At 38.4% G+C, this 13,543-nt stretch overlaps 1 non-coding gene across 1 annotated transcript; it reads right to left on the minus strand.

Annotated features, from left to right (window-relative positions):
- Positions 1-9,101: 9,101 nt before the first annotated feature.
- LOC131608349 (small nucleolar RNA R71) lies at positions 9,102-9,208 on the minus strand. The gene has a single exon (XR_009285615.1). It is a non-coding gene; the product is annotated as a small nucleolar RNA R71 (small nucleolar RNA).
- Positions 9,209-13,543: the final 4,335 nt, after the last annotated feature.

A 13,543-nucleotide genomic window follows, 5' to 3' on the forward strand; every position in this document is an offset into this window, starting at 1 on the left:
CTGCTATTCCTCAACAGATATGGTCTAATGTACGACTCGTTCTGCTATTCCTCTTCAGATATGGTCTAATGTATGGCTCGTTCTGATATTCCTCCTCAGATATGGTCCAATGTATGACTCGTTCTGACATTCCTCTGCAAATATGGTCTAATGAATAACTCGTTTTGACATCCTTCAACAGACAGGTCTAAATGTACGACTAGTTCTGATATCCCTCAATATATATGGTCTATTTGCTCTAACGTCCTCTATCACATATGGTCTAAATGTATGACCCGATTCTCTCATCACGAACAATGTTGTGCACAATCGGAAAGGTCGCAATGAACACAACCAATCTGTGGGGACAATTCTGATCTCTACACCAGTTCCACGACAAAGACGCAAGTCAGATGTACCTAAGCGTCAATTCACAAAGATCAACATGTCGTTGGCTCAGGCATTACAACATTTGTCGAGAGCAAACTTGATTACTGTGAGGGATCCTCCTATAAAGCCCAACACTTTCGCTCCTAGCTATAAGCCCGATGCGAGGTGCGCTTATCATTCCAATAGCCCTGGACACGATACGAAGGATTGTTGGTCATTGAAGAACAAGATCCAAGATATGATCGATACTGGTGAAATTAAATTCCCTCATCCCAAGACTCCTGTAGTGATCACTACTCCCAGGCATAATCACGACAAGACTGACTAATGTCTGAAGTGGATGAACTTTTAATCATTAGCTTTACTTTCATTTGCAATTTCTATTCTGTTTGTTTAAACATTCGAATTATGATAGACATTATATATTTTAATAATCATCATCAGTGCATTGCATATGTTTGTCTTGAATCAATTATTTCGCTATCACTCATTTTAAATTATGTCTTTACTTGGCATATGTTGTGTGATATTCAACTCCTGCTAAAACGATACATTAAACCATGTCTTTACTTCACTCATTTTAATACCTTTTGAGGGAGGATGACGAAAACGATACCGCAACCTTATACAGTATGCTTTTGAACGGACTATGTTGACGATGTACAGGCATTGTTTCAATTCCTAAACAGTGGAGATATAAGGATGTTAATCCCTCGTTAACCCCTTTGAGCATAAGAAGTAGAAGTTTCTTTCTTGTGCTAATTAAAACCCTTGATCATAACCTGGGGCAGGGTAGTTCTCAGTTAATTTGGTTGTGCATTCAATTTTAAGAGAATCATTCAGTACACCTTTCAACAAAGGTTTCAATCACAAGCGTTCATCCGCACACATCAAAGAAGTGTTGGAAATGCCAATCAAAAGACAATGACGGTTCATCAATCATCAAACAAGGCAGTCAATATCTTTCAAAAAGAAAAAATAAAAAAAAACATATATACGAAGAATAGCCTGCTAAGTCAAAAATCAAAAAGAAGACTTAGGCAAAAATCAAGGCGTCCCGCTGACTGTAAGCTCAAAATAGACAGTTCAGGCAAAAGTTAGGGATATCAAAAAGATGAAAAAAAAGAAGTCAATAAATTCTTGAACAACTCAAAGTTGTGACTACCAAAAGGAAGAAGTGACTGCCATCTCAAAAGTTCTCTTTGCTTGTGAACCATCAACATTATCAAAGACGGAAATCCAGAAGTCTCTTGGAACCTGAATGCATAAGTCGAATTAACTGAACTTAGGACTGAAGATCATCACGAAGAGGGGTGGGTACAATCAAATCTTGAGCCATTATCCTTTGTTTCTTAAAACCACGAACCAAACCACGTTACAACCCTTGAAAGTCCTAACTGAAGCATGGTTAGTTTGAAAGCATGCTGTCGCCAAAAGGTATCCTGACTCCTTAAGGTTTACCAAAATGCTGAGTTGATATTCCGTTTTTACAAATATCATGTTTTTACAAATGTCACGCTTTTACATCTCATGCTAATGTTTTTCAAAAACTCAAGACAAACGTATGCATTGCATCTCATGAATTCATTATTAAAACATATTCTGCTACATAATTTCAAATGTTAGCATCAGAATGAATTTGCATAGGGTATGGCTAATGACTCAAGGTTATCCCGACAAACAAAATTACTCCAAGAAGCCATGTCTCTTACGTATACAAGGGGCATGACATGTTTTGTCCAATCAATCTGGAGCAATCAAGTCAAGATTCCGAGAATCTCTCATGGATGCTCGAACAATCAGGGGCATGCATCCAAGTATATCTAAAGCTACCCCCCAATCAACGTGAGACATTGTCATGAGCCTATGATTACTGGGGGCATATCGCCCATTGTAAACATCTCATAAAGTCCTCGCGAGGCGAATCTTTCCAAAGTTCCTACTAACTGGGGCAAATCTATGCATGTCCAGTTCAACGTCTTGATCAATACTCAGTGGCGTGTCCTGAATCAAGTAGTAAGTTAATATGATATTGGGGGCAACTTTCAAGACACCCACATCTCCCCACAGAGTCACGTTCATAAGAACATATCCCCACAGAGTAATCATTAAGAAGATATCTTCAAACATATTCGTCCCGACAAAGACATGGCTCCCCAACAGAGCTTACATCTTCAACACTACCGGTCATCCAACATGTTGCTCTTCTCCAACATGGTTTATTAATATCTCTAAATCAGGGTACATCAAACTACTGATCATCCCCAAGCTGAAACCATAAATCCCCAGTTAAGCATCTTCAAGACAAGATCGGACAATAAAACCACAAGGATACAGAGATTTATTTTCTCAATCAAGACAACACAAATCATATTCACATATCACATGTCATAAACATATTCATACAATTGCATACACGTTCATACATAATACATAAAGCATCGCGACAAGTGCGTACATAACATGCGAGGTTCTCATTTATTTTGAGAATCCCGTCACATAAACGCATTACATGCATCATGACATGGCATAAAAAAAATAGCTTTACCTTTTTCAGGTTACTGCTGCAGTCAAATAAACATTATCTACCTTTAGATCTAAGTCGATACCTTGAACGGTTCCTTAATGATCTACCTTTGGAGTTAAGTCGATACCTTGGACGGTTCCTTAATGATCCACCTTCAGAGTTAAGTCGATACCTTGGACGGTTCCTTAACAATCTACCTTTAGATCTAAGTCGATACCTTGGACGGTTCCTTAATGATCTACCTTTGGAGTTAAGTCGATACCTTGGACGGTTCCTTAATGATCCACCTTCAGAGTTAAATCGATACCTTGAACGGTTCCTTAACAATCTACCTTTAGATCTAAGTCGATACCTTGGACGGTTCCTTAATGATCTACCTTTGGAGTTAAGTCGATAACTTGGACGGTTCCTTAATGATCCACCTTCAGAGTTAAGTCGATACCTTGGACGGTTCCTTAACAATCTACCTTTAGATCTAAGTCGATACCTTGGACGGTTCCTTAATGATCTACCTTTGGAGTTAAGTCGATACCTTGGACGGTTCCTTAATGATCCACCTTCAGAGTTAAGTCGATACCTTGGACGGTTCCTTAACAATCTACCTTTAGATCTAAGTCGATACCTTGGACGGTTCCTTAATGATCTACCTTTGGAGTTAAGTCGATACCTTGGACGGTTCCTTAATGATCCACCTTCAGAGTTAAGTCGATACCTTGGACGGTTCCTTAACAATCTACCTTTAGATCTAAGTCGATACCTTGGACGGTTCCTTAATGATCTACCTTTGGAGTTAAGTCGATACCTTGGACGGTTCCTTACTGATCCACCTTCAGAGTTAAGTCGATACCTTGGACGGTTCCTTAACAATCTACCTTTAGATCTAAGTCGATACCTTGGACGGTTCCTTAATGATCTACCTTTGGAGTTAAGTCGATACCTTGGACGGTTCCTTAATGATCCACCTTTAGAGTTAAGTCGATGCCTTGGACGGTTCCTTAACAATCTACCTTCAGATTTAAGTCGATATCTCAGACGATTCCTTAAACAATAAACTTTTCAAAATCTAAAAGCAGTTCCGTAACGATCAACACTCAAACAACTACTTCTCAAACACTCCAAACATAATCTAATGCATGATTTACTGGATGGCATCTTCAAGCCCATCTCCTACAAAGGTCCCTGCTTCAGCTAGGGCAAATTTCTTGGTATTCTAGTGTTCAATCATCTTCCACCTTCAGATACCGACTGGCATACAAACCACTCTACATCTTCAGGTTTAAGACAATTGAACAGGGGCAGCTGTCATACCCCAAAATTTGCCTTCATATAATTACAAATATCATTTTATGTCGTTTAAATGACATGACACAATTGGTAAGACTTTGAGGGTAGGAGGTACAAGAGCGAGAAGTCCCGAGTTTGAATCACACTTTTGACATTCTTATTTTTTATTTTCTAACTTTAGTACTAACTTCATTTTCATTAAAAAAATCACAAAAATAGTTTTTTATCATTTTAATTCTTAATTTTCGTATTTATTATTTAAGCATTTTTTTTAAATATTAATTTTTCATTTTTTTATTTATTTTATTCATAAAAAATAACCAAAACATCATAAATAAAAAATTTGAGATTATTTGTTTACATTTTTAGGATAGTATTTTAGAAAAATTAATGTAATTGGTTAAATATGTCAAGAATCAAAATCAAATTATATTTGATTTAGAATTTTGACTATATTGATTAATCATTGATTTTTTCTTATTTTATTTAACCTAAAATTATATTATATATACCTACTTTTTCATCTTTTTAGGGGACGAACAATTCATCACTTTCTGACCTACACAAAAAAAAAAAAACTTTTTTCAAACCCTTATTTCTCCATTCTCTCTGCTCACGTATGAACGCTGAGTCTAACACTAAATCCATCTCACAAAACCATAAACCATTTTTTTATTTTATATTACTAACTTTTACTAATTCACTTTTTCGTTTTACTAATTTCTTTTTTAACGATTTCAAAACCTATTTTTTTATTGTTCATATTTCTTCGACAGCACAACTGACAATATTGTCAAGAATTTTTGCAGCAAGGTTAAATCTGCAGGTTGTTCTTAGAAGGCTAAAAGGGATAGAAGACAATTGAGGAAACCGGAAATTGCGACACGGTCTCGAAAGTTCTTGCTGATGGGCCAAACCAACAGCCGCCGTCGGACTCAAGTCAGAGGCAAAGCTGTCCCCAAATCACATCGCAGATCCCGCCGCGAGTTCCTCCCGACGAACACCCTCCGCCATCTTCATACTCATTATCTTCGACTTTGTTTTGCAGGAAAAGATTAAGAGCAAAGAAGAAGAGCATCCGCTTCCAGCTTCCGATCCACAACACAAATCTTGAAACACTATTATAGTTTCTCCAACAAAATAATATGAAATTTTTTGCAGCAACATGATATCAATTGCAATAACAATATTTATGTTTTTTTCAGGTGAAAGGAGATCGAAAAAGAAGATGAAGAATATCACAAAAAACCGTAGCCGTCTCCGCCATGATACACAAATCCCCCATTCCATACGGCAAATCGGACGGTGCTATAAAGCTTCCGATGAGTTTCCGGTGCCGCAAACTGATCAGAACGTTGCTGCAAGCCCTTAACAATAACAAACCGCAAAGCACCGCACATCCAGCCAAGCCGCACCTCCGACGAAGCCCGATCCGCTATGTCGATCTGTATCAAGCATATGCATGCCGTCTCTTCCGCCGTTTCCCATCGGGTAAAATTGCTATCCTCTTTCATTTGCTTATAGTGTTTGATTTCATGGATTGAAGAGATTTGTTTAAATTTGCTGATGAATTTTGAGGACAAATTGAGTTGGAAAAATTGAAGGAAGGAATAAGGTGAGATGGTGAGATGAGAAGAAGAGATGTGGTAGTTATCCACATTACCATCGTGAGAGAGGGAAAAATAGAAGCAGTTTTTTCTCTATACCATCATAAATATGGAGCAATTCTTGCATGGACACGACCCTAAATCCACATTCTTAGGCACATCCAATAAGAAAGAGTCTTTTTTAAATTTATTTTAATTTTAATTTTGGTTTTAATTGGATTCATGGGGTGGTTGAGATTATGAAGGAGAGAGAAAAATCAGTATTTGTTTTTTTAATTAATTAAAATTCAGTGATTGGTTGTGTGTAAAACAATTTCTTAGGTATGTGTCCACCTAAGAATTTTCCCATAAATATGTGTGTTTCATTTTGTTGTTTTTATTTTTGAGTACACGTGTCAACAAATAATTGGATGGACATCAAGAGTTTGAAAGTCAAAGAAAATGTGCTCCCTGAGTGCAAAGTTCACCGCCCCATCTTTGGTTACTGTTGGAGTATATCCTTTTCTACTAATACTATCATATTTTATGGCTATTAATTCCCTTCCTTTTTTTTTAATGTCAAGTGTCATTATATTAGTAGAAATTTAAGTAAAAAAAAGGAAGAAGAATAGAAATGGAAGGGAATGGTTCACGTGATGTTACAGCTTGTAAATTTTTCTTTCATAATCAATAGTCCTAATAATAAATATGAATGATAGCATCTCTTAAATTAATTATATTTTCATTTATGCATGATAAAATGCTAAAAAATGTGTAGTCTATTTTAATTTTTATTTCCTTTTTAAATTTTAAACGTTTATTTCTGTATTTTTTAGTTAATCTTGATAAGTGTACACGTCATTTTAAATACTCGTACTACCATTTTCTTGTTTATTGCGAGGAACATAGCTGTTTAACTATTCTCGTGGATGATAACACGATTTTATATCGTATATTTAGCCTAAAATCCATAGATATTTATAGCATTTTCCGTTTATTATGTTAATTTATTATGATATTACGCGTGTATTTGCTTTGTTTCAGGTTTTACACTATTATTATGACTAATTGCGAAAAAGAGAAGAAATGGAGCTAAAACGACCCATATCTATGCCTAAAAGACGAAGAATAGGTGCTGAAGTAAAAAGGGAGTGCAATTAGGACCCAAAGGCCCAAAAGAGAAGAACCAGCCCACAAAGGAACAAAAATGCGTAGCCCAAACCATGCAAGCAAGTGGAGACGCACGTCTCCACGTTCTCTTCTGCCACGTCACCAAGAGGAGACGCCCGTCTCCATTTCCCTGAAGATTCTCCACTTGAGACGCACGTCTCAAGTCACGCACCCAGTCTCCCTGAAGAACCGGAGACGCACGTCTCCAAGCCAGTCTGCAGAATCTCCTCTTTTCACGCAAAGCAACTGCAAAGCCTCTCCTATAAATAGGACCAGCCACTTCACTTCAATCGGTCCGATTTCCTGCCAACGAAGTGCTGCCGAAATTGTACCGCGAACTGCTTTTCATTAGTCTGTTTTCATTTAACCGTCTATTTTCTCACAACGATTTCTACACTGGAAATTGTTGTGAACTTTTCATAGATCTAGCCTTACGTTAGATTTATCGCTTTATTTTCCTTGTTTTTATTTTCTGCCATTTAAATTCCGAAGAACGATCCAGCCAACCTGTGGTGGAAGTTCGAGTACTTCAAGATTCAATTCAATCCAGATTTATTTTAATTCAGGTTTTTTATTTACCGCCTTATTTATATTATTTATCTGCATGATATATTATATGCCATTTAATATGCTTATTATTATGAACCGAACCAATATATGTATGTTTAATCGTATTAATATGTCTGGCTAAAATACTAAAGGTATCGGTATGTAAAGTAAGTTAACCGTAGGGATCCGAAATAAATTGGCTTAAATTATGTTTTATTAATTATCACTTATTTTTGGTTTATATGTCTAGTTAATTAGTAAGTCTTAAAACCAATAGAGCGAAAGTTTGAGGGATTAGGACGGTCAAAGGTTAAAATCAATAGAGCGAAAGTTTGAGATCTTTAACTGGATAGTAGACATAGGACATTAGTTTTAAGGACGGCGAAAGCGTATTAAAACTAATTGGAACTTATTTATTTTCAAAAATTGTTTTTACACTCGAGCGGGATGGCGAAAGCGTACGTTAGGGATATTAGCATGTTCCGAGTCAACAGAGCGAAAGTTTGAGATTAGGAGATTTAAATAGATAACAACCTCGTAAAATAGGCATTTTATTAATTACATTGTTTCCAAAAAGCTCTTCTAAAATCTAATGGGATGGCGAAAGCGTACATTAGGATTAGGATAGTAGTCTGACTCAACAGAGCGAAAGTTTGAGACGAGGATTTTTAATCAATTGGAATTAGTAAAGATTTTTAATTTAATTATGCAAAAGCCAATGGACCTTCGGATTATCTGTAGTTAAACGAAATACATACTGATACCTGTCTTTTATTATTATTCTTTATTTTCTCACAATCACTTTCCCTTAGGAACAATCGAAATTTTAGTACTCCTAGCTTTACATAGTAACCTTAGATAACGGTAGATCGATTCATAGTCCCTGTGGATTCGATATCTTTTAAAACTACACGACACGACTGTGCACTTGCAGTTATCAGATTTATAGACACGTAAAGTCGCGATCAAGTTTTTGGCGCCGTTGCCGGGGACTATTTAAGTCGATATCGTAACTCACTGTTACACCGTAGAGACTAGGAAAATTCTTCCCTTTCCTTTTGAACGATTGTATGCCAAATACTCGTTCACAAGGAGGAGACTTAATACAACGAATTAACGAGATCGAACGTTTCATTAACGTTAGACGTCGAGCTCGCAACCTTCCCGAAGTAGCAGAAATTCCGATTAATCAGGAATTGAATTTTACTGATCAAATCAATCAAATCACCCCGAAGTTAGAGATGGCTGCTATTCGTCCTCTTAGAGACTATGCCGCTCCTTCGCGCGCTGAACCGCATTCAAGTATCGCACCACCTGCGATTGAAGCGAACAATTTCGAACTGAAACCTTCACTGGTCCAAGCTGTTCAACAGAATCAATTCTCTGGAAGCCCTGTAGACGACCCCAATCTCCATTTATCCGTGTTCGTGCAATACGCCGACACTATCAAAGCCAACAACGTTAGTTCCGAAGCTATTCGATTACGCCTTTTCCCTTTCTCCTTGAGAGATAGAGCGAGAGCGTGGCTTCAATCCCTGCCTTCCAATTCCATAACTACGTGGGACGAATTGAAGAGAGTATTCTTAGCAAGATACTTTCCGCCTAGCAAGACTGCTATGCTTAGAGGTCAAATCAACGGATTTACCCAGAAAGATAACGAATCGCTCTTCGAAGCTTGGGAACGTTACAAGGACATGCTTAGAATATGCCCTCATCATGGAGTCGAACCATGGCTGATCATCCATACCTTTTATGGTGGTCTCTTATATAACACTAAAATGACTATAGATGCCGCTGCTGGCGGAGCATTAATGGACAAACCCCATGATGAAGCATACAAACTCATAGAGAACATGGCACAAAACCATTACCAATGGGGAGGAGAACGCGCCGCTCTAGAGAAAGCCCAAACCAAAGGAGGAATGTACGAAATTAGTGGTATAGACCGCGTTAACGCTAAAGTAGACGTTTTAACTCAAAAGATCGAGAATTTAACCATCACTCCTTCAGCCACCGCTGCCGCTGTAGCACCTAACTGCGAGATCTGTGGATTGACTGGGCATGTAGTTGCTGAATGCCAACTCTTGACTGGAGTCCCATCTGATCAAGTAAATTACGCTCAAGGAAACCCTTATTCTAACACGTACAACCCTGGATGGAAAAACCACCCGAACTTTTCTTATAAGAACAACAATGCGTTGTACGCGCCTGGACAAGCACCTGCTGTACCACCTGGCTACCAAAAAGCGCCTGTAGCTGCTCAAAACACCCCTAGGAAGTCAAACCTAGAAATCATGATGGAGAACTTTATAGCTTCCCAACAACAAACCAATAAAGACTTCCTGAATCAAAACATCCACAATAGCGAGCAACTAAAACAACTATCGAACAAAGTAGATGCTTTAGCTACGCATAACAAGATGTTAGAAACTCAAATCTCACAAGTAGCTCAACAACAAGCACCTACTGCTGCCCCTGCTGGCACGTTTCCTGCTCAACCACAACCTAATCCTAAAGGACATGCGAACGCGATAACACTACGAAGTGGAACTAATTACGATGGACCCGTAGATCCTAGAACCCAAAACGTACCCATGTCACAACAAGAGCCAAAGGAAACCCAAAAGAAAACAACCGACGAACAAACTGCTAAGACTAAAGAGAACAATAACGAAGTGGAACCCGAAAAAGAGAAACCTTATGTTCCACCACCACCTTATAAGCCACCAATTCCTTACCCTCAAAGATTAGCCAAATCAAAAACCGAAGCGCAATTTAAAAGATTTGTAGAACTTCTGAAGCAATTAAACATAACCATACCATTCACAGAAGCCATAACTGAGATGCCTTCGTACGCTAAGTTCTTAAAAGAAATCTTATCAAACAAAAAGAAACTCGAGGATAACGAAACTATAACGCTTACCGCTGAATGTAGCGCTATCATCCAAAACAACATGCCTCCAAAACTGAAAGACCCTGGTAGTTTCTCTATACCCTGCGTAATTGGAAAAACCATCATAGAGAAAGCCTTGTGCGATTTAGGAGCTAGTGTTAGTTTGATGCCTCTTTCGACCTGTAAGAAACTCAATCTAGGTGAGCTTAAAGCAACAAGAATGTCTCTTCAACTAGCAGACCGTTCAGTTAAATATCCTGTAGGAATGTTAGAGAATATCCCTGTTCGTGTAGGTCAATTCTACATCCCAACTGACTTCATCATTATGGATATCCAAGAAGATTCTAACATCCCGATCATATTAGGAAGACCATTTTTAGCAACCGCTGGTGCAATTATAGATGTAAAGCGAGGAAAGCTTACTTTCGAAGTAGGAGAAGAGAAAATAGAATTTATCCTTTCCCAATTCCTAAAAGCACCTTCTATAATTGACACATGCTGTTCTGCTGACATAATCGACGAGTGTGTCAAGGAAATAAAATCCGAACCAAATAAGGAAACCGAAACCCTAAGAATTCCTATGCCGCCAATTTTTGAAGATGACAACTGGCGTGAGGAATATCAAGATAACCACCTGAGTGAATGCTTAGCTTTAACCCCTGATCCTATACCTGGACCAAAGAAACCTGCTATAGAGCTGAAGACACTTCCTACCGATCTTAGATACGAATTTCTAGACGAAGAACTAAACCGACCAGTTATAGTGAACGCCAACTTAGGACGAACCGAGACTGAAAAATTACTTAATGTCCTAAGAAAATACCCTACCGCTTTAGGATACAACATATCAGATCTGAAAGGTATAAGCCCTTCTCTGTGTATGCACCGCATTATGCTCGAAGACGATAGTAAAACCTCTAGGGAACATCAAAGGCGAATAAATCCTATTATGAGCGATGTGGTTAAAAAGGAAATCCAAAAACTGCTAGAAGCTGGAATAATATATCCTATATCCGATAGTAAATGGGTTAGCCCCGTTCACGTCGTACCAAAGAAAGGAGGAGTCACTGTAATCACTAATGCAAAAGGAGAATCTGTAGCACAACGTACCCAAACTGGATGGAGAATGTGCATTGACTATAGGAAGCTAAATAAAGCTACCCGAAAAGACCATTTCCCTCTACCTTTCATAGATCAAATGCTCGAACGCTTAGCTAAACACTCACATTTTTGTTATCTGGATGGATACTCCGGATTTTTCCAAATTCCTATCCACCCTGACGACCAAGAGAAGACCACATTCACCTGTCCTTATGGTACATTCGCTTATAGACGAATGCCTTTTGGACTCTGCAATGCACCCGCGACCTTCCAAAGATGCATGATGGCAATATTTGCCGACTTCCTAGATGGAATAATGGAGGTCTTTATGGACGACTTCTCTGTCTGTGGAGGAAGTTTTGAAACATGTTTAGAAAACCTTGAAATGGTGCTTAGACGATGCGTAAGCGTAAACCTAGTCCTTAATTGGGAAAAATGCCATTTCATGGTTCGACAAGGAATTGTACTTGGACACATCGTATCCGATAGAGGAATCGAAGTTGATAAAGCAAAAATCGAAATTATCGAAAACCTTCAACCTCCCAAAACCGTTAGAGAAATAAGAAGTTTTCTGGGACATGCTGGTTTTTACCGACGCTTCATTAAGGATTTCTCTAAAATAACCAAACCCTTAACTGAATTACTCATGAAAGACGCCGAATTTATTTTCACCGATAAATGCACTGAAGCATTTCAAACGCTTAAACAAGCATTGATCTCTGCGCCAATTATGCAACCTCCCGACTGGAATGAGCCTTTCGAAATAATGTGTGACGCAAGTGATTATGCTGTAGGAGCCGTTCTAGGACAAAGAAAGGATAAGAAACTACATGTCATATATTATGCGAGTAGAACCCTAGACGAAGCTCAGATGAATTACGCCACGACAGAAAAAGAATTATTAGCTGTCGTATTCGCATTAGACAAATTCCGTTCTTACCTGGTAGGAGCCAAAATAATCATATACACTGACCACGCCGCCATTAGGTACCTCCTAACCAAAAAGGACGCTAAACCAAGACTTTTGAGATGGATCTTGTTACTGCAAGAATTCGACCTGGAAATTAAAGATAAGAAAGGCACTGAAAATGTCGTAGCAGATCACCTCTCTCGATTGGAAAATCTGAAACCCGAACAAGTACCAATTGACGATGATTTCCCTTATGAAAGACTCATCGCCCAATTAGAAGCAAATGAATTCGAACCATACCGTCCAAACTCTGAAACCGAGAAAATAGCTGAAATAGCTTTAGCCCGATCTGACGCACCTTGGTATGCAGATTTCGTAAATTACCTAGCTGCTGGTGTGCTTTCTCCTGATCTAAGCTACCAACAGAAGAAGAAATTCTTCCATGACCTAAAACATTACTATTGGGACGACCCACTCCTTTTCAAAAGAGGCCCCGATGGAATCTTTAGACGTTGTGTACCCGAGGAAGAGATAAGAAGCATAATAACACATTGTCATTCTGCACCGTGTGGAGGACACCATAGCACATCTAGAACCTGCGCCAAAATCCTTCAATCTGGACTTTTCTGGCCCAACCTGTGGAAAGACGTCCATTTTGCTATACTAAGCTGTGATAGATGCCAACGAACTGGAAACATTTCAAGACGCGATGAAATGCCTCAAAAAGGCATTCTGGAAGTAGAAATATTTGACGTCTGGGGAATAGACTTCATGGGACCGTTTCCGTCATCGTTTGGAAATCAATATATACTCGTAGCCGTCGATTACGTTTCAAAATGGATAGAAGCTATTGCTTCCCCTACGAACGATACACGAGTAGTTATTAAACTTTTCAAAAACGTCATTTTTCCTAGGTTCGGTGTGCCAAGATTGGTAATTAGCGATGGTGGTTCCCATTTCATTTCAAGAATACTTGAGAAACTCCTTCGAAAATATGGAGTAAATCATCGAATAGCCACACCATACCATCCACAAACAAGCGGTCAAGTAGAAGTATCTAACCGCGAAATAAAACAAATATTGGAGAAAACTGTTGCTATATCTAGGAAAGATTGGTCAACCAAGCTAAATGAAGCTTTATGGGCTTATAGAAC

The sequence above is a fragment of the Vicia villosa genome, linkage group LG5 (assembly GCF_029867415.1).
Source record: "Vicia villosa cultivar HV-30 ecotype Madison, WI linkage group LG5, Vvil1.0, whole genome shotgun sequence".
In the NCBI taxonomy this organism is placed as follows: domain Eukaryota; kingdom Viridiplantae; phylum Streptophyta; class Magnoliopsida; order Fabales; family Fabaceae; genus Vicia; species Vicia villosa.